Raw genomic sequence first — 25,726 nt, 5'->3', positions numbered from 1 at the left:
GGCAGGATCAAATCAGGATTTCCTAACACGTTCCACCCCATCCTCTATCTCTCTGATACAAAGACAGCATTCCTTTCACCACCTTTTGGTTACTTTCTGTATTAGTTGGTGTCCATCTCTGGGCCATCAGATTATTCTGGAGTTTCCTGCCGTATTCATAATGAAAGTCAGGTTAAGCTAGAACTTAGTGTGGGACAGTTGAAGAGTGAAAGGCCAGTATTCAACAGTTTACAAAATAGATGTTCAGATAATTAAGATTATACTGTGAAAGCTATTTGAGATTTAAGTGAGTCATCTCCAGTAAATAGGACAAATATGTTCGTGAATAAAACAACAGAACGTCAGCAGGGAGTATTTAAAAAAAAACGGTGATTTGGAGCCCTGTTGAGCAAAGAGTTTTATTTGCCAGAGAAGAGAACGTTGTATAATAAGTGAGGTGAGAAACAGTAAACTGGTGGGTGTGGGGTGAGGGAACCATTTACAAATGAAAGTTGCAACAACCTTGACAAATCAGAAGTGCAAAAAGTAACAAAGCAGTAAAGGCTGCAAAAAGAAACTTGCAAAGAATATCAGGATCAACGTAAACATTTCCACAATGATGCTCAGAAAAAGTGAGAGATCAGGAGCAATCGAGAAAAGTGACATTGCAAATGGCACTCTGGAAAAAGCTAATTGATCTGTAATTACTGCATACAATGTGCTGAAATTCTAAGGGGACTGATACTGAATCAAGGATTGGACAAATCTAATGTAAATGAAATATCAGCAGTTGAGGAATGAAAGGCACTAAGGAGTGACAAACTCCATAAACCCATTGGTTTCCATTTCGAGGACTCGAAGAAAGTAGGTGAACAGGTTCCTTTAGATTGGAAACTGTACAGGTGATTGTTATTTTTAAAAAGTGAGCATGTGACTCTTGAACTGCCCTCTAGGCAATTAGAATAGCAATCAATGCTGGCCTAGACACTGCCCACACCCTGTGAACGAACAAATAAAAATTTGACAGTGGTACCTGTGTAATAGTGAACAGATATTAATTAAATAAACAGAGTTGACTGTTCCACTAATAGCTAACTCCACCTCTTGTCCTTCATCATCCTCTCCCTTTTCCATCTGCCTGATCATGAAGGAGTTGAGGTCTTGCTCTTGGACTCAGAGATCAGAGCATTATCAATTGTGTGGTGCTGAAAAAGCACGATAGGTCAGGCAGTATCTAAGGAGCAGGAGAGTTGATGTTTCAGGCATAAGCCCTTCATCAATAAAGTCAATTCAGCATTATCAATTGAGCTGAGCAAACAATTATATAAGGGCATAAGAATTGCAATTGTGACCAGCAAGTTATAACTCAAGTCCCAGTTTATTACATAGTGCCAAAGAAAGAGCAACTTGTATTTAGACAAAGCAACTCTATATACTTTACAGCAAAATGAGATACTTCTGAAGTGTAACCTGAACGTCTGAAGTGGAGGTGAGCCTATGATGAGATCAGATATGATTTATTAAATGGCATATCTCAAGGTGCTGAATGCCCTACTCCTGTTCCTTCTCCTCACGTAATGGAAGGAATGCAGTTGTTAATTTACACACAGCAAGACCTCACAAGCAACATTTAGATAATGACCAGAAGATCTGGTTCAATAATGTTGATGAGGAGTTGTCGATTGGTGAGGACATCAGGGGTAACTCTCCTATTATTCAAGTTGAGCAATGGACTTCTCTGTCCACTTTGAAAGGGCTGGTCTTGCCCTCGGTTTAATATATAATCGAAAAGGACAGTGCGACACTCCCTCTGTCACCGAGGATTATGTCTACGAGTAGGATTTGAACCCACAACCACCTCACTCTGAGGCTGCAGTACTACTGACACAACCATGGCTACCATCGTGTCCCCAGGTATGTTTTGCCTTGGCTGGGCAATGGATAGGCAGGGAAGCCCACTTGGAACTTTATCCTTCGCAGTTCCTCTAGATTGTGGTTGCTGTGGTAGAACTGGGTGTCAGCCTGAGTTATCAGGGTTTAACTGGATTAAATCAAAAGTGCAACTGCTGCTGGGTGTGATTCTGACTTGTTAAACACAGGAAATGGTATTCAATAATGGACACATTCATGAGCTAATTGGAGAACAGTGCTGGGTTTTGATTGGCCAAATGTTTCAATGAGACATGAATGTTGGAAATCCTGTCGATGTGGTGTTGATGGGACACTCGGCTGATCTGTCCCACCAACAGCTTAAGAATCATAGAAATCTATAGCACAGATAAAGATCTTTTGGCCCATCATGTTTGCACTGGTGAAAAGCAACAACCTAACTATTCTAATCCCACTTTCCATTACTTGGCCCATAGCCTTTGAGATCACCAGTGCACATCCAAATAATTCTTTAATGTTATGAGGGTTTCTGGCTGGACTCGCCTTGCAGAAACACCTCACTACGCCTAACACCCTGTGGGTGCAAACCTTCTGACCCTTCCCTGAAATCTAAGGCTGCAATCTCTCCATGTAACTACAATGATCTCTTTTTAAAAAAAAACTTATTTGTAAATCTACCACCTCCAAATGCCACACAATTTGAAGAGTAGTGTCCAGATTTGGCAAAGTGCTCCTGTTGAGTTTTCAATAAGTTGAACGTGCTTTCATTAATTCATGTGATATGGGGAACCACTCGCCATGCCTGTCCCTTGTTCCTCTTGAGAAGGTGATGGTGAGCTGTCTTCTTGAACTGCTCCAGTCCATTTGCTAGGTTATATCCACAATGCCATGCAGGAGGGAATTCCAGGATTTTTGGCCCACGACAATGAAGGAATAGTGATATTTTTAGAGTCAGGATGGTGAGTACCTTGGAGGGGATCGTGCAGCTGGTGCTGTTTCCGTATAACTGTTGTCCTTATCCTTCTAGATGCAAGTAGTTCTGGGTTTGGAAGGTACTGTCCAAGGATGTTTGGTGAATTTCTACATTGCATCTTGTAGATGGTACACACTGCTGCTACTGAGTGTCAGTGGTTCAGGAAGTGGGTGTGGTGCCAAACAAGCAGGCTGCTTTGTCCTGGATGGTGGCAGGCTTTCTGAGTGTTATTGGAGCTGCAAGTGGGGAGTATTCCATCACACTCCTGACTTGTGCCTTTAGATGATGAACAGGCTTTGGGGAGTTAGATGATGCCAGCTCAGTCTTTGTCCAACTGAGAAAGAGATTATTTAAGGACAAGAATCTCCAACCTGAGACTAAGTTCACGGTTTACTGGGCAGTAGTGATCCCTGTGTTCCTAACTGTGATTAACCATCAGCAGGCACCTCAGTACACTGGAAGAGCATCACCGGCAGTGACTTCCTAAGATCTTCCGAACCCAGAGGCACAAAAGGCAGCTATGGCCCCTTCCAAAACAACATGCCCATCATCGAGATATTAACCCACCTCCCCTGCTCGGTGGGAACTGTACTTGTGTCCCCAACACCAGACTCCTTGACTTTGAACTGAGTCTCATCAGGAGGTTCGCAGGATGACAGTAGGGAATACTTCAGGGATGTCCTCAAAACTTGCCTGAAGAGGTCAAATAATGCCTGATGACTTATGGGAGAACCTGTCTTGTGAGTAACCAGAGCCGAGAAGGGTCATTCAGGAGAGGGACTGATTACATGTGGAAACTTTGTCAGCGACACGTTGAGGTTGAAGCACTGCAGGAACTGCATAAACCTGGAATCACTGCCTCACCCTCTGAGCACCACTTGCCCCCTCATGGGGCAGAATCTGCAGATTGTGCATTGGGTTTCTGAGTTAACATCTCCAAACCGATCTCTAAATCAGCCCTGTGCATTCGCTTTATAAAACAACAGGTAGCACAATCAGCTAATGAACTATTTGAGAATGCTGTTTTTTTCTCCCATCCCCACCTTCTGAATCGATAACTATCACAGGGAACCAAAAAAAAAGACTTCCTCTTTGAGTAATCCTGGAGGCCAATCAGCCCATCGTGCATACCGTGCCTTTTCAGACCCTATCCCCAAATGGACAGGAACTGGGTGACTGCAGAGAGAGCCAACTCTCTGGTTGGATACTGAATGGTTTAAACTCAGAATCTCCCACATGCCCTGCAGCCATGGCAACTGGACATCATTGTCAAAAAGTGTGGTGCTGGAAAAGCACAGCCTGTCAGACAGCATCTGAGGAGCAGGAGATTCAATGTTTTGAGCATAAGCTCTTCATTCCTGACCGTCATCTCTCCTGCTTCTTGGATGCTGCCTGACCTGCTGTGCTTTTCCAGCAGCACACTTTTTGACTCTGATCTCCAGCAGCTGCAGTCCTCACTTTCTCCCCGTTCTCACAAGGGTCAGTGTGAAGCAGACAGGGATAGGAACCTTTAAAAGGTCAGGGTGTTAGGACAGTGTAAGTCTGTCAGAGAAAGGGGTGCAGGCAGCCCTGCTCACCACATACCCACACAGTCAGGCTCTGTGGAGGGACAAAGCTGGGCTGGCTTCAGTCAATGGTAATGGACTGTCAGCCAGGATGGAAATGCCCCCAGTTTAAAGATTACAATCATTGAGAAGTGGATAAGTAAACTGAAACATCAGACTGGCTGACCTCTCTCAGTACATTGATCACATTCCTTAGCAGTTGAAAGTTTGATCTCTGCGACTGTAATTCCATTTGTTCTGGGGGCTATCCTTTCACACAAAGCAATGCTACATAACTGGGAAATGTCCTAGAATTACAAAGTATAGATATACGCCATTTGACCTATTGAGTCTGCACCAACCCTCTGTACAACAACCCCATAACAATATTTAACCTGGCTAATCCACCAAGTCTGCACATCCCTTGATGCTACAGGGCAATTTAGCAAACCAGAATCCCACGCAAACACAGGGAGAATGTGCAAACTCCACTCAGCCAGTCACCCAAGGCTGGAATTGAACCCAGAACCTTGGTGCTATGAAGCAGTAGAAAGAAGAACAAAGAAAATTACAGCACAGGAACAGGCCCTTCAGCCTTCCAAGTCTGTGCCAATTCAGATCCTCTACCTAAACCTGTCACCTATTTTCTAAGGATCTGTATCCCTCTGCTCTTTGCACATTCACGTATCTGTCTAGGTACATCTTAAATAACGATATCGTGCCCGCCTCTACTACCTCCGCTGGCAATGTGTTCCGGCACCCACCACCCTCTAAGTAAAGAACTTCCCACACATGGCTCCCTTAAACTTTTCCCCTCTCACTTTGAACTCATGACCCTTAGTAATTGAACCCCCCAGTGGGAAAAAGGTTTCTTGCTATCCATCTTGTCTATACCTGTCATGATTTTGTAGACCTCAATCAGGTCTCCCCTCAACCTCCATCTTTCTAATGAAAATAATCCTCATCTATTCAACTTCTCCTCATCGTTAACACCCTCCATACCAGGCAACATCCTGGTGAACCTCGCCTGCACCCTCTCCAAAGCATCCACCTCCTTTGGTAATGTGGCAACCAGAACTGAATGCAGTATTCCAAATGTGTCTGAACCAAAGTCTTATACAACTGTAACATGACCTGCCAACCCTTGTACTCAATACCCCATCCGATGAAGGAAAGCATGCTGTATACATTCTTGACCACTCTATTGACTTGAGTTGCCACCTTCAGGGTGCAATGGACCTGAACACCCAGATGTCTCTGTACATCAATTTTCCCCAGGGCTTTACCATTTATCATATAGTTTGCTCTTGAATTGGATCTTTCAAAATGCATCACCTCATATTTGCCCGGATTGAACTCCACCTGTCGTTTCTCCACCCAACCCTCCAACCTACCTATATTCTGCTGCATTCTCTGACAGTCTGCTTCACTATCTGCTATTCCACCAATCTTAGTGTCACCTGCAAACTTGCTAATCAGACCACCTACACATTCCTCCAGATCATTTATGTATATCACAAACAACAGTGGCCCCAACACTGATCCCTATGGAACACCACTGGTCACATTTCTCTATCTTGAGAAACTCCCTGCCACTACTACTTTCTGTCTGCTGCTGCCCAGCCAGTTCTCTATCCAAGAGAAAGTGAGGTCTGCAGATGCTGGAGATCAGAGCTGGAAATGTGTTGCTGGAAAGGCGCAGCAGGTCAGGCAGCATCCAGGGAACAGGAGAATCGACGTTTCGGGCATAAGCCTCATTCCTGAAGAAGGGCTTATGCCCGAAACATCGATTCTCCTGTTCCCTGGATGCTGCCTGACCTGCTGCGCCTTTCCAGCAACACATTTCCAGTTCTCTATCCATCCAACTAGTACATCCTGGACCCCATGCGACTTCACTTTCTCCATCAGCCTATCAAGGGAAACCTTACCAAACGCCTTACTGAAGTCCATGAATATGACAACTACAGCTCTTCCCTCATCAATCAACTTTGTCACTTCCTCAAAGAATTCTATTAAATTGGTAAGACATGACCTTCCCTGCACAAAACCATGTTGCCTATCACTGATAAGCCCATATCACTCAGCATCTTCTCCAGCAACTTCCTTATCACTGACGTCAGGCTGGTTTAAATTACCTGGATTATCCCTGCTACACTTCTTAAACAAAGGGACAACACTAGCAATTCTCCAGTCCTCCAGGACCTCACCCGTGTTCAAGGATGCTGTGAAGATATCTGTTAAGCTATTTCCTCTCTCGTTTCACTCAGTAACCTGGGATAGATCCCATCCAGACCTGGGGTTGTCTACCTTAATACCTTTTAGAAAACTTTCTCTCTCCTTATGCTGACTTGACCTAGAGTAGTCAAACATCTACCCTAACCTCAATGACCATCGTATCCCTTCCCTCGGTGAATACCAATGCAAAGTACTCAATAAGAATCTCATCCATTTTCTTTGACCTCACACATAACTTTCCTTCTTTGTCCTTGATTGGGCCAACCCTTTCTCTAGTTACCCTTGTGCTCCTTATATATGAATACAAGGCTTTGAGATTTCCTTAACCCTGTTTGCTAAAGATATTTCATGACTCCTTTTAGCCCTCTTAATTCCTCATTTCAGCTTGGTCCTACTTTCCCGATACTCTTCCAAAGCTTCTTCTGTTTTCAGTTGCCTAACTGAATGTTTCCTTTTTCACAATTTCACCTGTCATCCATGCTTCCCTAATCCTGCAATTTTTATCCCTCATTTTCACAGGGACATGTCTGTCGTGCACTCTAATTAACCGTCTTTAAAACGTCTCTCACATATCAAATGTGTATTTACCTTCAAACAGCTGCTCCCAATCCAAGTTCCCCAGCTCCTGCCGAATTTTGCTATAGCTGGTCTTTCCCCAGTTTAACACTCTTCCTTTAGGACCACTCTCGTCTTTGTCCATGAGTATTCTAAAACTTATGGAATTGTGATCACTGTTCTCAAAATAATCCCCGACAAAAGCTTCAACCACCTGGCTGGGCTCATTCTCCAACATCAGGTCCAGTATGGACCTATCCCAAGTTGGACTATTTACATACTGCTCTATAAAATCTTCCTGGATGCTCCTTACACATTCTGTGCCATCTAGACCTCTAACACGAACTGAATCTCCGTCAATGTTGGGAAAATTACATGGTGGCTCAGCAGTTAGCACTGCTGCCTCACAGCGCCAGGGACCTGGGATTGATTCCAGCCTCCAGCAACTGTCTGTGTGGAGTTTGCACATTCTCCCTGTGTCTGTGTGGTTTTGCTCCAGGTGCTCCGTTTTCCTCCCGCAGTCCAAAGATGTGCAGGTACGGGTGAATTGGCCGTGCTAAATTGCACATAGTGTTCATGCATGTGTAGGTTAGGTGCATTAGTCAGGGGTAAATATAGGATAATGGGGTAGGGGAATGGGTCTGGGTGGGTTACTCTTCCGAGGGTTGGTGTTGACTTGTTGGGCTGAAGGGTCTATTTCCAAACTGTAGGGTTTCTAAAATTAAAATCTGCTATCACCACCACCCTGTTGCTCCAACATCTTTCCATAATCTGTTTACATATTTGTACCGCTATCTCACACTCATTGTTGGGAGGCCAGTATGCAGCCCTAACATTGTTACTGCACCCTTTCCCATACTGCCTCACTGCTCGAGTCCTCCATAGTGCCCTCCTTCAGCACAGTTGATATCCTCTCTGACCAGTAATACAACTCCACCACTTTTACCTCCCTTTCTATCCTGCCTGAAGCATTGATATCCTGGAATATTTAATTGACAATCATGCCCTTCCCTCAACCAGCTCTCAGTAATAGCAATAACATCATTTTCCCAGGTACTAATCCAAGCCCTAAATTCATCAGGCTTACCTATTATACTTCTCGCATTAAAATAATTGCACCTCAGGCCACCTGTCACTTTGCATTCATCATCTGCTCCCTGCCTACTCTTCCCTTAGTCATGCTGACTTCATTATCTAGTTCCTCACAGGCTTTAGTTACTACCTTCTTACTGTCCACTAACTTCCTTATTTGGTTCCCATTCCCCTGCTACATTAGTTTAAACCCTCTCTATCAGCGTTAGCAAAAGCACCCCCTAGGATATTGGTTCCAGTCCTGCCCAGGTGTAGACTATCCGAATATTCCCACCTCCCCCAGAACCGACCCCAATGTCTCAAAAATCTAAATCCCTCCCTCCTGCACGAACTCTCAAGTCACTCATTCATCCTGGCTATTCTTTCATTTCTACTCTGACGAGTATGTGGCACTGGTAACGATCCTGAGATTACTACCTCTGAGGACCAACCTTTTAACTTGGCTTCTAACTCCCTAAATTCTGCTTGTTGGACCTCATCCTGTTTTTTACCTATATCATTTATGCCTATATGCACCACGACAGCTGGTTGTTCACCATCCACCTTCAGAATGTTTTGTAGCCGATCTGAGACATCAGGCTAACCAACGTGCCTCTCACCAAAGTAAAGCAAACATTGCAGCTGGGAATATTGGGTCACCCTGCAGCTCAGCCAAGCTGGACAAGCAGTCACTCTAAACTGTGCATGAGCCACAGTGGCTGGAAAATAGGACATGGAGAAACTAAGGGCTTGGACGTTCTTCACCAGAGCTCAGTCTTGCTTGATGCTTAGTGGCCAAGAGGTCAGACAGATGAGAATCGAAGTCTTATCAGAGCACGGGACAAATTGATTAGAGTACTCAGGAAAATCCCATTGAACAATATTTTATATCTTGCGTATCTAAGGAGAGCTAGTCTCATCACTGAAGTATAAAACCAACTCTGCTGCCTTATACACATCTCCAAGCTGTATACAAAATATTTCAGCGTACACATTACAATTCCTACACTTTCCTCTCTGGGTGTCTTACATGATCAACTCTTTGCACACAGTTCTCACAGGAACTGTCCATATTCCATTCAAGGCCCGTTTGATTTTGCTGATGGTGCAGCCCCTGCACTCTGAGCCCGCCTTCACACATCTGTTCCTGTTTGCTTTTACTATTAAAGTTTAACCTTTAAATAACTGACAATAATTCAACCCTTTCAGTGGCTATTTTCTGTGCAGAATGTGAGAGGAGCTGGCCTCCACTCAGTCTTTCCAGTGAGTGAGCAGCTGATCACAGATGGGAGGTATATTGTCAGCTCATGTCGATCAATACAGGATAATATGCCTCATCATACAGCAACCCTTTGTACAGATATCATTAAATGTGCGCACATTTACACTTTCCCTTCACAATTACATTGCTGTGAGTTAAGGGGACCAGGTATTATTCTATTCATTTGGTTTAACACACTCATGTAGATTCAATGGTTAGCACTGCTGCCTCGGACCCAAGGTTCGATTCCAGCCTCGGGCGACTGTGTGGAGTTTACACATTCTCCCCGTGTTTGCATGGGTTTCCTCTGAGTGCTCTGGTTTCCTCCCACAGTCCAAAAGATGTGCAGATTAGATGAATTGGCTGTGCTAAATTGCCCAAAGTGTTCAGGGACATGCAGTAGTCGGGGTAAATGTGGAATACTAGGGGAATGGGTCTGGGTAGGATATTTTTCAGAGGGTCGGTGTGGACTTGCTGGGCCAAAGGGCCTGTTTTCGCACTGTAGGTGTTCTAATTCTTAATAAAAAAGCCCTGAGATAAGCAGCTCATGACTGAGTGCAGCTCAAGACTGTATGTGTGTGTTTGGGAATTTGGTGAGTGAGCCATTTTGGAGCAGTGAGAGGCAGGATACTGTTTTTGCCTTCTAAAGAAAAGGAGTGGGTTAAGAAAGGGAATGAAAGACCAGCGGAAAGACTTGACAGCTGAAATCAGGAAGCATTGATTTGGTGAATAAATAGGTGAGTGATTGGTGAGTTTTCAGTGCTTCCTCTGTGAATGTGTTCAATAATTTAAACTGGTGCTGGGGAGATCTACATATGTGATTAAGTTTATAGTACAACTATTTAATCAACTTACTACATCTACAGGTAATCATTGAGTCCTATTTATAAACCTAATGATTTAAATGGAGCACAATGATTTAAAAGAAGGCAGAGCAGGTGACGAGTGGGATTGAGCAAAAATCCCCATATTCTGAAATACTCAACCAAAATCCTGGACTTTTCAAATAACTTCTAAAAGTAAAAGAACAAGAGAGGCAGCTTCTAGGAAAATGACATAGACACAAAGATAGCTGCCTGGGACAATTGTTTAGCCCAAAAATTGAAATCCCACATTCTCTCTGAAAGACTAATCAGCCAGGCTCAAACCCATTCAACCCAGTCTGAACAGGGTCTCAGCAGATCAACCTCCACCAATATTCATGCACAGAGATAGTAGACATTCCACTTAATCAAAATACATTCACACCTACTCTTAACTGTCAGGAAGCCAATTCACCTCAAAAGGGAACACCAGAAACACAATTAGTAAGAGATAAAAAAAAACTACAGATGATGGAATCCAAACTAGACAGGCAGGAGGCTGGAAGAAGACAGCAAGCCAGGCAGCAATCCTTCTTCAGGACAGGGGCTGAGTGTGAGGGGAGCTTGTAGGTAAAAGGGGAGAAGAGGGGCAGAGTGGTGAGGAAGGGATAGGTGAACACAGATAGAGGGTATGGCCTGGTTGGTTGATGGGAGGAATGAATCTGGTTGCAAGCTGTACAGAAGGGTTGGTCAGAGAAATGGAAAGGAGGGGGAGGGGCTGGAAAGGGAGGTTATTTGAAATTGGAGAACTCAATATTGACTCCTCCTGGCTGTAGGCTGCCCAGGTGGAAGATGAGGTGTTCATAGAATTCTTACAGTGTGGAAACAGGCCATTTGGCCCAACCCTCTGAACAGTATCCTACCCAGACCCCCCCATTCCCCCACCCTATTATGTTTACATTTCCCCTGACTAATGCACCTAGCCTACACCTCCCTGAACACTCTGGGTAATTTAGCATGGCCAATTCACCTCACCTTCACATCTTTGGACCGTGGGAGGTAACTGGAGAACCCGGAGCAAACCCACGCAGGAACAAAGAGAATGTGCAAACTCCACACAGACAGTTGCCTGAGGCTGGAATCGAACCTGGGTCCCTGGTGCTATGAGGCAGCAGTGCTAACTACTGAGTCACTATGCTTCCCCTTACACCCACCTCCATTCCTTAAGACTTGAAACGTTGGTTTGTTTGCCACCTGATACTGCCTAACATGCTGTGTTCTTCCAGCCTCCTGCTTGTCTACATTGTTGTTCATCTAATTTACAGTCCGATCCACTGTGGCAATGCAGGAGGCTCAGGATGGTCATGTCGGAGAGGGAGTGGGAATGGAATTGAAAGGGGCTGTGACCGGGAGATCAGGTTGGTCCTTGTGGGCCAAGCTGAGAAGCTTGGCGAAACGTGCCCTGAGTTTACGTTTGGTCTCCCCAATGTAGAGAAGACCACATCTGGAGCACAAGGTTGGAGGAGAGGCAGGTGAACTTCTGTCTCACCTGGAAGGACTGTTTAGGGCCATGGATGGAGGTGAGGGGGGGGTGGTGTACTGGCAGGTTTTGCATCTTTTCCGGTTGCAGGGGAAGGTACCTAGAGTTTCAGGGTGAGGGGGGGTAGTGTTCGGTGGGGAGAGTGGCACAAACCAAGAACTGTCGAAGGGAACGGTCATTGTGGAAGGCAGAGGGGTGGGGAAGCGAAGATGTGCTGGGTGATGGGGTCGGGTTGGAGTTGGCAGAAGTGTTTAGACCCACCAGTATCAGAACCAGGGATCTATGGAACCAGCAAATTACTGATCACAAACAGAGGGTGGCACGGTGGCTCAGTGTCTCAGAGGTTAGCGCTGCTGCCTCACAGCACCAGGGATCTGGGTTCGATCCCAGCCTCAGGTGACTGTCTGTGTGGAGTTTGCACATTCTCCCTGTGTCTGTGTGGATTTCCTCCGGGTGCTTCAGTTTCCTCCCACAATCCACAGATCTGCAGGTCAGGTGAATTGGCCATAGTGTTCAGGGATGCATAGCTTGGGTGCGTTAGTCAGGGATGAAATGTAAGGGAATGGTTCTGGATGGGTTACTCTTTGGAGGGTCGGTGTGGACTTGTTGGCCAAAGGACCTGTTTCCACACTAGGGATTTCAATTCTAAAGCCATGCACGTGAGAGAGCTCCTGAACACCAGCTTAATCAACAGCAATCACATCTGCAGGGCCTGCTGCTTGAGGAACTTTGGCTCCGAATAGTGAGTTCAAGCTTCAGACAAGTGAGAGGGAGTAAGTGATCTGGAGACTTTGTTCCAGAAGCAGTCATACCCCTTATGATTGGGTCACCTGATTTGGTCCACAGGAACAGGCGAGTCAAGGTGGAATGGGGATTAAGGAAGTAGTGGTGGAGGAACCTCCTGTTTTGTAATTGTCCAAAAGGTTTGAGACTCTTGGAGCTTGTGTGGGTGAGAGTAGGGATGGAGTCGGGGGATTCAGGGAGGATGAGACAACTGACAATGGTACCACGGTGCAAAGAGCCATTCAAGTCAAGGGAGTAAATAGGAATGTAATGGTAGTTGGGGACAGTATAGCATGCTGGTGTCATTAACATAGATAAGACAAGGAAAGAGGTTCTGCAGAGGGACTACGAGCAATTGGGCACTAAATTGGAAACCATAACCTCAATGGTCATAATCTCAGAATTATTGTAAGCAAATTGATGCTGGATCACTAAGATAAGAGAGTTGAGTACGTTGCTCAAAGGGGAGTGTGAGAGAAATAGGTTTTGCTCTGTACCAGTACTGGCAAAGGTGGGAACTGTGAATTGGCAATGGTTCATCTCAGCCATGCTGGGGCCAATGTTCCAGCAAGTCAGATGACCAGTCTGGTGAGGAGATCTTAAATTGTGAGAGGGGAAGGGTTCACAGCGATGGGAGATTTAGAAAGTTCAAGGGAGAGGACCAAGGCAATAGTGCAGAGGGTTGTGGTACCAGTTACAATAACCGGAGTGTGACAGAATGGAACAGTGCATGACAACACAAGGGCATATCAGCAAATAGCATGAGGGATGCAAGAATGATACAAAAAAATGGCTCCGTATCTGTGCACTGCATTCGTAACAAAAAAGTTGAATCACTAGCCTCAGTAGGAATATTTATGTATGACCTGATAGCTATTTCAGAAACATAGTTGCAAGATGACCAATGATGGATCTAAATATTCATCAATATTTGACATTTTAGAAGGACAGCAAACTAAATCATCTCTAATGAGAGACCATTGGAAAATTATTTGGGTAAAGATATTATAGAAATCCCTACACTGTTGAAGCAGGCCATTCAGTCAATCAAGTTTACACTGACCTCTGAAGAGCACCCTACCCAATATCCACCTAGCCTGCACACTGCATGGCTAATCCACCTAACCTGCACATCTTTGGATTGTTGGAGGAAATTCACACTGACATAGGGAGAATGTGTATACTTGGGTCCCTGGGTCTCTTGTGCTCTGAGGCAGCAATGCTAACCACTGAGCTACCTTACTGCAGTAGCCAAGATCAGAAGTCATTTTTGAGAGTAGTCTATAGCCCCCTAACAGTAGTTTAACTGTAGGACAGAGTACACAGGAAGAAACAATGAGGGCTTGTAGGAAAGATTCTGCAATGACCACAGGTGAGTTCAGATCGTCATTTAGACTAGGAGAATCAGATTGGGAAAGATAGCCTGCAAGATGAGTTCATAGAGCGTATTTGGAACAAATGTTAGTGGTAGGCCAGAAGATTGGGCAGATTTTAGAAACTGTCCAAGAATAACTAAAAAAAGAGAAAACATTTAGGGTACAAGAGAAAACTATGACTCTATGGCTTTCAATATTAAAAAAAAAATTCTTTGCAAATATTTAAAAAGAAGAAAAGTTACTAAAGCAAGGGTTAGTCCCTTACAGGGAGAGAATGGAGAATTAATAATAGGAAACAAGGAAACAATTCTCCTGGCAGAAGAACTGAACAGGTATTTTGTGGAAGGCACACAAACCAGCCAAGGAGACATGAAAATCAAAAAGCAAAAAGGAGGAGGGAGAGAGGAACTTAAAGCAACAATGAAAGCAAGGTGGTGCTGACTTGATGGGCTGAAGGGCCTCCTTTATACTTTGTGATTCTATGTTTATCTGGTACACATTTCCCCTAGCCCGCATCCTGGGTCTTAAAGGAAGTGGCTGCATTGGTTGTAAGCTTCCAAAATTCCATAGATTCTGCGAAGGAGTGAGCAGATTGGAACGTTGTAAATGTGGCACCTGTGTTCAAGAAAGGAGGGATACAGAAAGGAAGCAACTATAGGCAAGTTGAATTAATATCTTTCCTTTGGAAAATGCCAGAATCCACTATAGAACACAGAAAAGTACAGCACAGAACTGGCCCTTTGGCCCACGATGTTGTGCCAAGATTTAATCTTAATATCAAATATAGTAACTTAACCTACGCACCCCTCAACTCACTGCTATCCATGTGCATGTCCAGCAGTCACTTAAATGTCCCCAATGACTCTGCTTCCACCACCACCACTAGCAACGCATTCCATGCATTCACAACTCTCTGTGTAAAGAACCTACCTCTGACCTTCCTCCTAGTATCTTCAAACTATGACTTCTCGTGCCAGTCAGTTCTGTCCTGGGGAAAAGTCTTTGGCTATTGACTCTATCTATTTCTCTCATTATTTTGTACACCTCAATCAGGTCTCCTCTCTTCCTCCTTCTCTCCCGAGAGAAAAGCTTATTCAACCTTTCTTCATAAGGTAAGACCTCCAGTCCAGGCAGCATCCTGGTGAACCTTCTTTGCACCCTCTCCAAAGACTCTGTATCTTTCCCATAGGAGGGCAACCAAAACTGGACACAATATTCCAAGTGTGGTCTCACCAGGGACTTGTAGAGCTGCAGCAAAACGTCGCGGCTCTTAAACTCGATCCCCCTGTTAATGAAAGCCAAAACACCATCTGCTTTCTTAATGATCCTATCCACTTGGGTGGCAACTTTGAGGGATCTATGTACTTGCCCTCTGTTCCTCCACACTGCCAAGAATCCTGTCTTTAATCCTATATTCAGCATTCAGGTTTGACCTTCCAAAATGCATCACTTCGCATTTATCCAGATTGAACTCCATCTGCCATTTCTCAGCCCAGCTCTACATCCTGTCTATGTCATGCTGCAGCCTGCAGTAGCCCTCTATACTATCGGTGACACCTCCAACCTTAGTGTCATCTGCAAATTTACTAACCACCCCATAACATCCTCATCCAAGTCATTTATAAATGAATGAGGTAAATAGCAGGGCATTCATAAATGATATTATAATTAGAGTCAGTGTGGTTTAGAAAAAGAGAAATTGTGTTTGACTAGGATATCAGAATTTTTTGTCAGGAAGTAATAAGGTGGATAAAGGGGAATTTATCGATGTGGTGTACTTGAATTACCAAAAGACATTTAATAAGATGCCATCTCGGAGCTTATGATATAAATAAGAGCTGATGGCATTGGGTGTAATCTATTACATATGAGTAAGGAGCAACTGCAGGCTGTTCAAGCCTGCTGTGCTATGTAATAAGTTCCTGGCCGATCTGACTGCAACCCCAAGTCCTCATTCATATACATCCCCAATAATCTTTAGCCTCTTGCTTGTGCAGAATCTATCCAGTTATGCTTTAAAAATATTGATGCAAGTAAAGGCTTGATTAACTATCAGGAAGCACAGCGTAGGGCTAAAATAATCTTTTTCTTTCCCTGGTTGGCAATCTGTAACTAATGGAGTTAGAAAGGGATCTATGCTGGGGCATCTACTTTTTACAAAGCTGGAGAGTGATTTGGATGAAATGATTAGTTGCTAAATTTGCTGATGACACTATGCTCGGTAGGGAAGTAAATTGTGAACAGGACATGAAGGACCTTACCAAGGAATGTAGGTCGGTTTAAGTGAGTGGGCAGATGTTTGGGAGGTGGAATATAATATGGGAGAAAGTGAACATGTCCAATTTGGCAGGAAAAAGTGAAAAGCAGCATCTGACTTAAATTGAGAGGAATCACTGTATTTGTCTAGAAGATGACTGAAAGAAAAGTTAGTGCACAGTTACAGCAAGTTGTTGAAGGCAAATGAAATGTTGGTGCTTATCACAAAGAGTATCGTTAGGGAAGTTCGCTGCAGCTGTACAGCATCTTAGACTTCATCTAGAGTACTGTGTACTGGTTTGGTCTCGTTACTTGTGGAAGGAGAGAAGTGCAAGCAGTTCAGGGAAGGGTCACCTAAATGATTCCAGGTTCGAAGGGATCATCTCACAAAGAAAGGTTCAGTAGGTTAGTTTCCACCTCTTACAGTCTAGAAGAATGAGAGTGATCTGACTGAAGCAATTCTGAGGGGATCTGACAGGATGGGAGCTGAGAAGATATCTCCTTGTGTGGAAGAGACTGGAGCGAGGAAGCACAGCTTAAAATAAGAGATTTCACAGCTGGGCATGTGGAGGGAGGGAGGGAGGAAGGCAGGGTGAGGGCATGTGGAGGGAGAGTGGGATGGTGAAGGCGTGTGGAGGGAGGGACGGAGGGAGGGTGAAGGCGCGGGGAGGCAGGGTGAGGGCGTGCGGGAGAGTGTGTGGAAAGAGGGAGGGTGAGGACATGTGGAATGGAGGGTAACAGTGTATTTCCCACCATTCGATCCCAACATGGCTGACATGTGCCTCGTCACCGTTATTGCATCTTTGCTTCCTATCCCATGATCTGGTCAGCCAGCACAACTTTATCACAGTTTTGGTCACACTAATCCGTTCCACTGCATGATCTACCCCGTGAACTTTCTAAGTACCTCAGTAGGAGAAAGTGAGGACTGCAGATGCTGGAGATCAGAGCTGAAAATGTGTTGCTGGAAAAGCGCAGCAGGTCAGGCAGCATCCAGGGAACAGGAGAATCGACGTTTCGGGCATAAGCCCTTCTTCAGGAAGAAGAGCTTATGCCCGAAACGTCGATTCTCCTGTTCCTTGGATGCTGCCTGACCTGCTGCGCTTTTCCAGCAACACATTTTCAGCTAAGTACCTCAGTATCCTATAATAAGGCAATTAAGATGCTAGCATACACCTCTGGAGCAGGTGGTCCTTGAACCCAGGTTGAACTGAAAATGTGTTGCTGGAAAAGCGCAGCAGGTCAGGCAGCATCCAAGGAACAGGAGAATCGACGTTTCGGGCATAAGCCCTTCTTCAGGCTTATGCCCGAAACGTCGATTCTCCTGTTCCCTGGATGCTGCCTGACCTGCTGCGCTTTTCCAGCAACACATTTTCAGCTCTGATCTCCAGCATCTGCAGACCTCACTTTCTCCTTGAACCCAGGTTTCCTGGCTCAGAGGTAGGGACACTACCACTGCACTACAAGAACGCTAATGTAGTGCACATTTAGAGCAATTATGTTATATGTTGTTTATTTAAATCCAGATATCAGCTGGTGCTGCCTGACGACCTTCTATAGCAATGTCCACCCTGAATGATACAGCACAGTTGCGTGGTAGTGAATCAGATTAAATACTGGTGGGATGTTTGTCTGGCACTTTATATTCCCAAGCGTTGTGTTAAATTATTCTAGGAAATCAAGCTCAAGGTACACAGGCTCAGGCTTCAAAAAAGATACATGTCAGCTTGCTCCTTAAGTTATATCCTGAATTTTCTGTGGTCAATGTCTGCTAAAACCTCAAAGAAATTCAAATGGCAAATGTTAAGAGGCTATTGAATATTCTCACCTCTGCCTGGGTCTTTGCAATTTTCTAGTTCACTGATGCTATTGTGTAATTTTACATCGATATTAAAATTTATATTTTCATCCTTGCTTTTAGATGGCTTTAGATCTCTCATCCCTTGAACCTCTTCCAGCCTTATAACTCTCTGACCAAACCTGTCTATGACTTTCAACACAGCTCAATACTCTCCCAAACACTGGGTGTAACTGCTCTCACCTCGTTCCACTCTCATCTTTCCAGAGAACCAGAGGTTCCCTTGCAATGATGATTCCTCTTGCTGCTCTGGCCCTGTTCCCCTGAAGATCCCTCCTTGTCTCTCCCCAGTTTCTCACTGACATGTAACCGCTTTGGCAGCACCACTCAAAAACACAGTGTCACTCTCTACACATATACTGCAATACCCACCTTTACCTTAACATCATCTCTCTCCATTCCTCTACTCAGTCCAGTATATTAGAATATTTCACTGATGTCCAGTATTGGATGAACAGACATTTAATCTGATTATATATTGGGAAACTGAAATCATATTATGCAGTCCTTGTCATCATTTGCTGATCCCTAGCTATCTGCACTCTCTTTCTCTCGCTCAATTGGCAGCACTCCAAGATTAGACCAGTCTATTTGTAACCTGGATGTTCTACTTAACCCTGAGATGTGTTTCAGACAATATACTCTAGCCATGACAATGACCACCCATTTCCAGCTCCATATCATTGCCAGACTCTGCCCCTGTTTCAGCTGATCCATTGCTGAAATCCTCACATTCATGCCTGTGTTGCCTCACACTCCTGACTTTCTCCCACCTTTTACCCTGTGTACACTTGGGTTCATCCAATTTAATGCTGTCTGCATCTTTATTTGCAGTGGATCTGTTCATTAATTTCCCCATGGGTTTGTTGATCGACATAATCTCTGCATCAAACAACTTCCAGATTTTAACATTGTCAGGTTTGAAATGCCTTCTTTGCCTTGTTCCTCCCTAACTCTGTAAGCCGCTCCAAGGACTCTCCGAGGGATGTAAACTCCAGTCATTCAACTGACTTCAACACCCCTGATTTTAATTGCTTTGAGACTAGAGATTCTTCTTTGGCTCCAAATTCTGCAATTGTTTCTCTTTCTCTCTCCCTCCCTCTCTCGTTGTGAATCTTTCTTCTGACTAACCTTTGGACTCCCTTGGCTTCTTTGGATTCATTATACAACATGGTGAGCAGTGTTGATGATTCCTTCTATAACATGGTGAGCAGTGTTGAAGATTCCGTATCCAACATGATGAGCAGCATTGAGGATTCCTTCTATAACATGGTGAGCAGTGTTGAGGATTCCATCTACAACATGATGAGCAATGTTGAGGATTCCGTATCCAACATGGTGAGCAGCGTTGAGAATTCCTTCTACAACATGGTGAGCAGCGTTGAGGATTCCTTATCCAACATGGTGAGCAGTGTTGAGGATTCCTTACCCAACATGGTGAGCAGTGTTGAGGATTCCTTATCCAACATGGTGAGCAGCATTGAGGATTCCTTATCAAACATAGTGAGCAGCGTTGAGGATTCCTTATCAAACATGGTGAGCAGCGTTGAGGTTTCCTTATCCAACATGGTGAGCAGCATTGAGGATTCTTTCTACAACATGGTGAGCAGTGTTGAGGATTCCTTCTACAACTTGGTGAGCAGCACTGAGGATTCCTTATCCAACTTGGTGAGCAGTGTTGAGGATTCCTTATCCAACATGGTGAGCAGTGTTGTGGGTTCCTTATCCAACATGGTGAGCAGTGTTGTGGGTTCCTTATCCAACATGGTGAGCAGTGTTGAGGATTTCTTATCCAACATTAATGATCTGGAAGAAGAAACTGAGGGCCTCCTGACTAAATTTGCAGATAATACAGAGATAGGTGGAGGGTCAGTAGTATTGAGGAGTTGGGGAGGCTGCAGAAAGGTTTAGACAGTTTAGGAGTTGTGCAAAGAAGTGGCAGATGGAATACAATGTGGGCAAGTGTGAGGTCATGCACTCCAGTAGAATAGAGGTTTAGACTATTTTCTAAATGGGGAGAAAATTCAGAAACCTGAAGTTCAAAGAGACTTCATCCCCGAAGATCACCGAAGGAGAAGATGGTGGCAGCAAAGATACGCACATCACCAACGGGAGGAGCATGACAGAGATAGAGGGCTGAACAAGAGGGCAGCCATTAAAGAGATGCAGTCTTTTCTGAACGAAGCAGATAACAGAAATTGGGAATGGTGGCACTCAACCAGGCGAATGAGTTTGGGAACATCACCATCTGCAAGTTCCCTTTCACGCCACTCACAACCCTGACCTGGAAATATACTGCCGTTCCTTCAGTGTCGCTGGGGTCAAAATCTTAGAATTCCCTGCTTTAAGGCCAATGTGGGTTTACTATAGTGTATAGGCTATAACCATGTAAGAAGGCAGCTCACCACCACCTTCTCAAAGGCAACTTGTGACCGGCAATAAATGCTGGCCAGCCAGTGATACCCACATCCCATGAATGAATGAATAAAAACTGTACATTGACATAATCTACAGGCAGGAATCTGCAGTGCCTATCCAGACTGGCCTAAAGGTGACCTCCTTGCCACATCAACGTGGTCATCTCTGAACGGAGGTGGTAAATCACTGAGTTATAATTGAACATGATAGCAGAGATTTGACCAGAGAGGTTACTTTTAAGCAGTATTTAAAGGAGGAGAGTGACATTAAGATGCAAAGTGATTTGGGGAGGAATTTTCTAAAATGAAGGTTGATGCAGTTGAGAGCACAATGATTATTGGTAAGGTGAGGGAGATAGTAGGCTGAGCGAGAGGGGACAGCACTGAAGGGATGTAATCTTCTCAGAATGAAGGAGGGAACACAGATTGGGAGTCTTGATACTCAACAAGGAGAATGAGGATAATACTTTTGAGGCATTACTGAGCGTGAAGCATTGACTCGATTGGCATCTAGTTAGTGATCTCATTCAGAAAGGCCATGACCGATGTGAGAAGTGGAAGATGAGTCAGTATTCTTCTGGCTCTGGGTCTGGGATACACTGTGCTGAACCTGACTTGGGCGTGCTTATTACTGACACTGGATACAATTAGCATCCCATTCTCCAGTGTTCCTCACCAGTATTACTGTAGAATTCTCCCAGGACACCAGCCTACAGTCATGCTAGTCTGAAGAAAAAAATGCCTGATTTTGTCTGATCTCAGAAGCTAGGCAGACTCAGACCTGGCCAATACTTGAATGGGGGACCGCCTGGAAATACCAGGTACAGTCAGAAAAGCTTTTGCAGATAATACTTAGCTGGGGAGAATAGTGGATTGTGAGGATGATGCTGAATGACTGCAGAGGGACCCTGACACGATGGCCAATGGACAGACACCTGGATGATGCATTTCAGTGCGGACGAATGCCAGGTAATGCAGTTTGGTCGAAGAAATACAGAGAGACAATACAGGCTCAATGGTGCAACTCTGAGAGGATTATAGGAGCAGAGGGACCATGGGGTTCACCTGCATAATTGTGTGAAAGATGGCCAAGCTAATTGGGACAGTTGTTGTAACAGCTTATAATATCCTTGTATTTATAAATAGACACGTAAAGTATAAAGGCAAGGAACTGACACTATACCTCTACAAATCATAAGTCAGACCACATTTGGAGTATTGTGGTCTGGGCACTTTATTTAAGGATGGATGTTAAAACCCTGGATAGACTTCAAAGGAGATTTACCACAATGATACCTAGAGTGAAGTTTTTTACACACAAGGAAAAATGAGAGAGCTTGGAAGCAGAGAAGATTAAGAGGTGATCTTATTGACCTGTAAAGATTATAAACACTTTTGACAGGATAAGGAAGAATAATCCATTTCTGCAAGATGGTATATCAGTAACTAAGGGTCACAATATTCAAGATTATCAGCAAGAGAGTTTGGAGTGAGATGAAGACAAACTCCTTTACTCAGAGTTGTTAGGATTTGGAATACACTGCCTGGGAGAATGGTGGAAGAAGATTCCACAGGTGGTGTCAAAAGAGAATATATATTTGTAAGAGACAAACTTAGAGGGCGATGGAGATAGGATTGGAGAGTGGAACCAGCTGGGGAGCTCTTTTGGGAGTCAATATGGACATGATGGGTCAAATGGCCTTCTTTTGTGTAGTAAAAATTCCATCATGGATAGGTCAGGTGTGTAAAATTCCCGATTCCCCTGCATGACTCCACACACAGCAATCCATCGGCTCTCCATGTTTTCGGAGGAGCCCAGCCGCCAATCCTACTGGGAAAGGCAAGTCAAAGCAAGTTTGTGATAATGATTTAGGGAACATTTTGTGAGCCTCTTTAGGACTTGTCATGGGCAATCAGGTTAAACAAATTTGTAAATCATCAGAACTCTGTTATTTTACGCGTAAAGTAATCATTCCTGAATTGATGTGGGAATTTTGGTCAAGTGGATTCACAGCTGCTGAGTTGGAAAATGGGGTGAAAGTCAAGAGCTGGAAAGTATGTTGTGGTGAGCGTGTGTAATAGTTTCAACATGGAACAGAAAGGTCTCATTCTGTCTGAGTGAAGATGTGTCATACAGCATCACATGTACACAAGAGTGGGGGCTGGGGTTTCTGTGACCCCCATTTATGGTCAAATGAGGTACTCCGACTGAAGCAATGTACCATCAAGGACAGCACTTCTACCAGATCACATTGCTGGTCCAAATGATCGAGTATGGACAGATTGTGCCAGTTGAGAGGTAATTTAAGTCAACTGCACACAGATAGAGCTTGTTGCAGAAGGATATCTCAATTGCTATTTTGCTCATGTCCAGGAAACATCCAGGAGAAGCATGGGAAATTGGCCTTAATTAAAAACAAAATCAAGAACATGTGTTTCAGTGTCAGAGCAGTCAGGGGTATTCACAGACTCAATTGAAAGGGCTGTGAACAAATATGACCCCACAAAGAGAAACTGTGGAACATCTAAAACCAGAAAAGCATGAACCCTTTCAGTTAACAGGAGGACAGGGTAGGATTGGGTCAAAAGGCAAAGTTTACATCTGTTAGGGAGCACTTGGTACTGTCGTAAATCTTGGGAGTTTAGAATGTGCTGGGATGAAATTCAAAAGGAAATTAGGAATTCAAAGGAAAGGTGAAAATAAAAATTGATAAGTAAAATTGAGTAAGGCTTAAATATGTTCAATAAATCTATCAAGAGAAGTGTGATAGCAACGTGAGAGTCGGGCCTATTTGAGAACAAGAAATTAACCTGCGCATAGAGGTAGAAGATGTGGAAACTGTCTCAATTGAATAAATTATGCCTGTCTTCATAAAAGAAGGGAATGATGCGAGATTATAGTTGAGGAGGAGGAATGTGAAATGTGATAATATTATGATTAAAGGGGTGTGAATTATTATATTAATATCGCTTTTTTCAGAGTTTGAATTTCTAACTAGTGGCATATGGGTGTCAGTTTAATTTTGGGAAGAGGTTTAAAACTGAACACGGCCGGTTTCTTCAGAATCACGATTTTAGACGTGTGTGTGTGTCAGGGAGCATGGCTTGGGACTGTTAATGGATGTTTGTATTCAGGGGAATTATAACCGAAAAAAGTAATCATTAAGCCTTTGGTTGCAGCAGAATTTAGGAAGAACATGTTTTTTTGAAAATTAGTTCAAGAACTTTTAGGCAAGCTCAATGAAGACCAGACTAAAGTCTTAAGGAAATGTAGAGTCTTCTAGAAAACTTTTGAGTGCAGTAAAGGAGATAAATTAATCTTGTAAAAAGGTGTATTTTATGGAACTTCCAGACCAGTAGTGTTTGGTTAGAACTTTATACGCTATTACAAAATTCAAGCTGTTAGTAGTGTGAGTGGTCAAGGGAAAAACCTCACAACTCATGGGACTGGAATGGAAAAGAAGCAATTGACAGGTATGGATTATCCCTGGATTTAATTAAGGGTTAGGTTAAGATGAGATTTTGTTTTGAAATGATCCAAACTCTGTTAAATTTAGATAGCCTGGTTTGCTGTATTTTGTGCAATCACCTTCTGTTTTATTGTTAAAACCAAATCTGCAGCCTTGTGTGTGAAAGTGTGTAGTGAGAGACCACCATGTTAAACTAGTGAAGAACAAAACATGATCCATCAAGCCAGATTTTATTCTGGGATCGAACTTGTCAGATAGTAACAACAGGGAGAAAGTGAGGACTGCAGATGCTGGGGATCAGAGTCAAGAGTGTAGTGCTGGAAAAGCACAGCAGGTCAGGCAGCATCCAAGGAGCAGGAGCATTTCAGGCATAAGCCTTTCATCAGGAATCTGGATAATAGCAACAGCTGTGATCATAACACTGGCAAAAGATGAAGTCTGGAGTGTTTAGCTTTGAAAGTATGTAGATCCTCAGAACTAGGGAAAGGTTTGTTAAGAAAAGCAAAGAAAGAAATAGTAGGATATTGACCATGATTTTTCAATTCATTGCAAGTATAGGAAGATGGCAATGAGTGTGTGTTGTTTAAAAATGGATAGACCAAATAATACCTTCTTTGTGGGAAGAACATTAGAAAGCTTTCTGAAAGATGGGATGGATCTGAAGATATAGATTCATCAAAGGTGGTCAGGGTGGATTAGTAACTTGAAGGTCATGTCTGATTAACTTGATTGGTTTGGAGGTGGTGAGGAAGCTCTGGGGCTGGCGCATTTCCTGCAGTCTGTATGAATTTTACCAAGGCTTCTCACAAGGTCCTGTCTAGCAGACTGGTTAGAAATGTAAAAGGCCATGACTTCCATGAGAAAGTGACAAGTTGGATCCAAAATTGGCTCAAAGACAGGAAGTAAAGGACAATGGTGAAAGGGTGTTTTGTTTGTGTGTGTCTGGAAGACTGTTTCTAGTGGGGTTCCACGTGGCTCAGTACCAGGTCCATCACCTATTGTGATATATATCAATGATTGAACGTTGAGTCTGAGTTGAAAGCTTGCAGGTGGTTGATCATGAGGAAGGAAGCTGTAAATTGCAGGAAGTCTTCAGTGGACTATTCACATGGACAGATAAGTGACTGATGGATTCTAGTCCAGAGAAATGGGAGGTAATGCTTTCAGGGACAGTGAACGAGGCAAGGCAAATTACTGAGATGGGCAGAGGAACAGAGAGCTTGTGGAATATACGTCCACAGATCCCTGAAGGTAGCAGGATAAGGGGTGTATAAAGATATATTGCATACTTGCCTTTGTAATGGTACATGAGAACAGAGAAGATGTCTTAGAGCTGTATGGCACTCTGGTTAGTTGAAAGCTGGAGAGCTGTGTTGCCTCCTGACCATTATATTGCAGGAAGGATGTGATTGTACTAAAGAGGATAGAGTGGAAGTTTCCAGAGATGATTTAAAGTAATTGGTAGAAGGATTACAGGGGAATTGAGGAGTTCTGTTGTGACTCAGAGGATGCTGAGGATTTGAGCTCACTGCTCAAAAGAAGTGGGGTGGGGGAGTGTAGTGTCAGGGAGGCATTAGAGGCAGAAATTGTCACTATGTTTACAGACTTGGATATTCACTTGAAATTTTGCAACTGAAATGGCTACAAAGGAAGAACTGGGAAGTGATGTTAGGCTGGATGGCTCTTTCTCATGGCTGGAAAAAGCACGATAGGCT

This window comes from Chiloscyllium plagiosum, chromosome 14 (assembly GCF_004010195.1).
Source record: "Chiloscyllium plagiosum isolate BGI_BamShark_2017 chromosome 14, ASM401019v2, whole genome shotgun sequence".
Lineage (NCBI taxonomy): Eukaryota > Metazoa > Chordata > Chondrichthyes > Orectolobiformes > Hemiscylliidae > Chiloscyllium > Chiloscyllium plagiosum.
Note: the sequence above shows the minus strand (reverse complement) of the source record.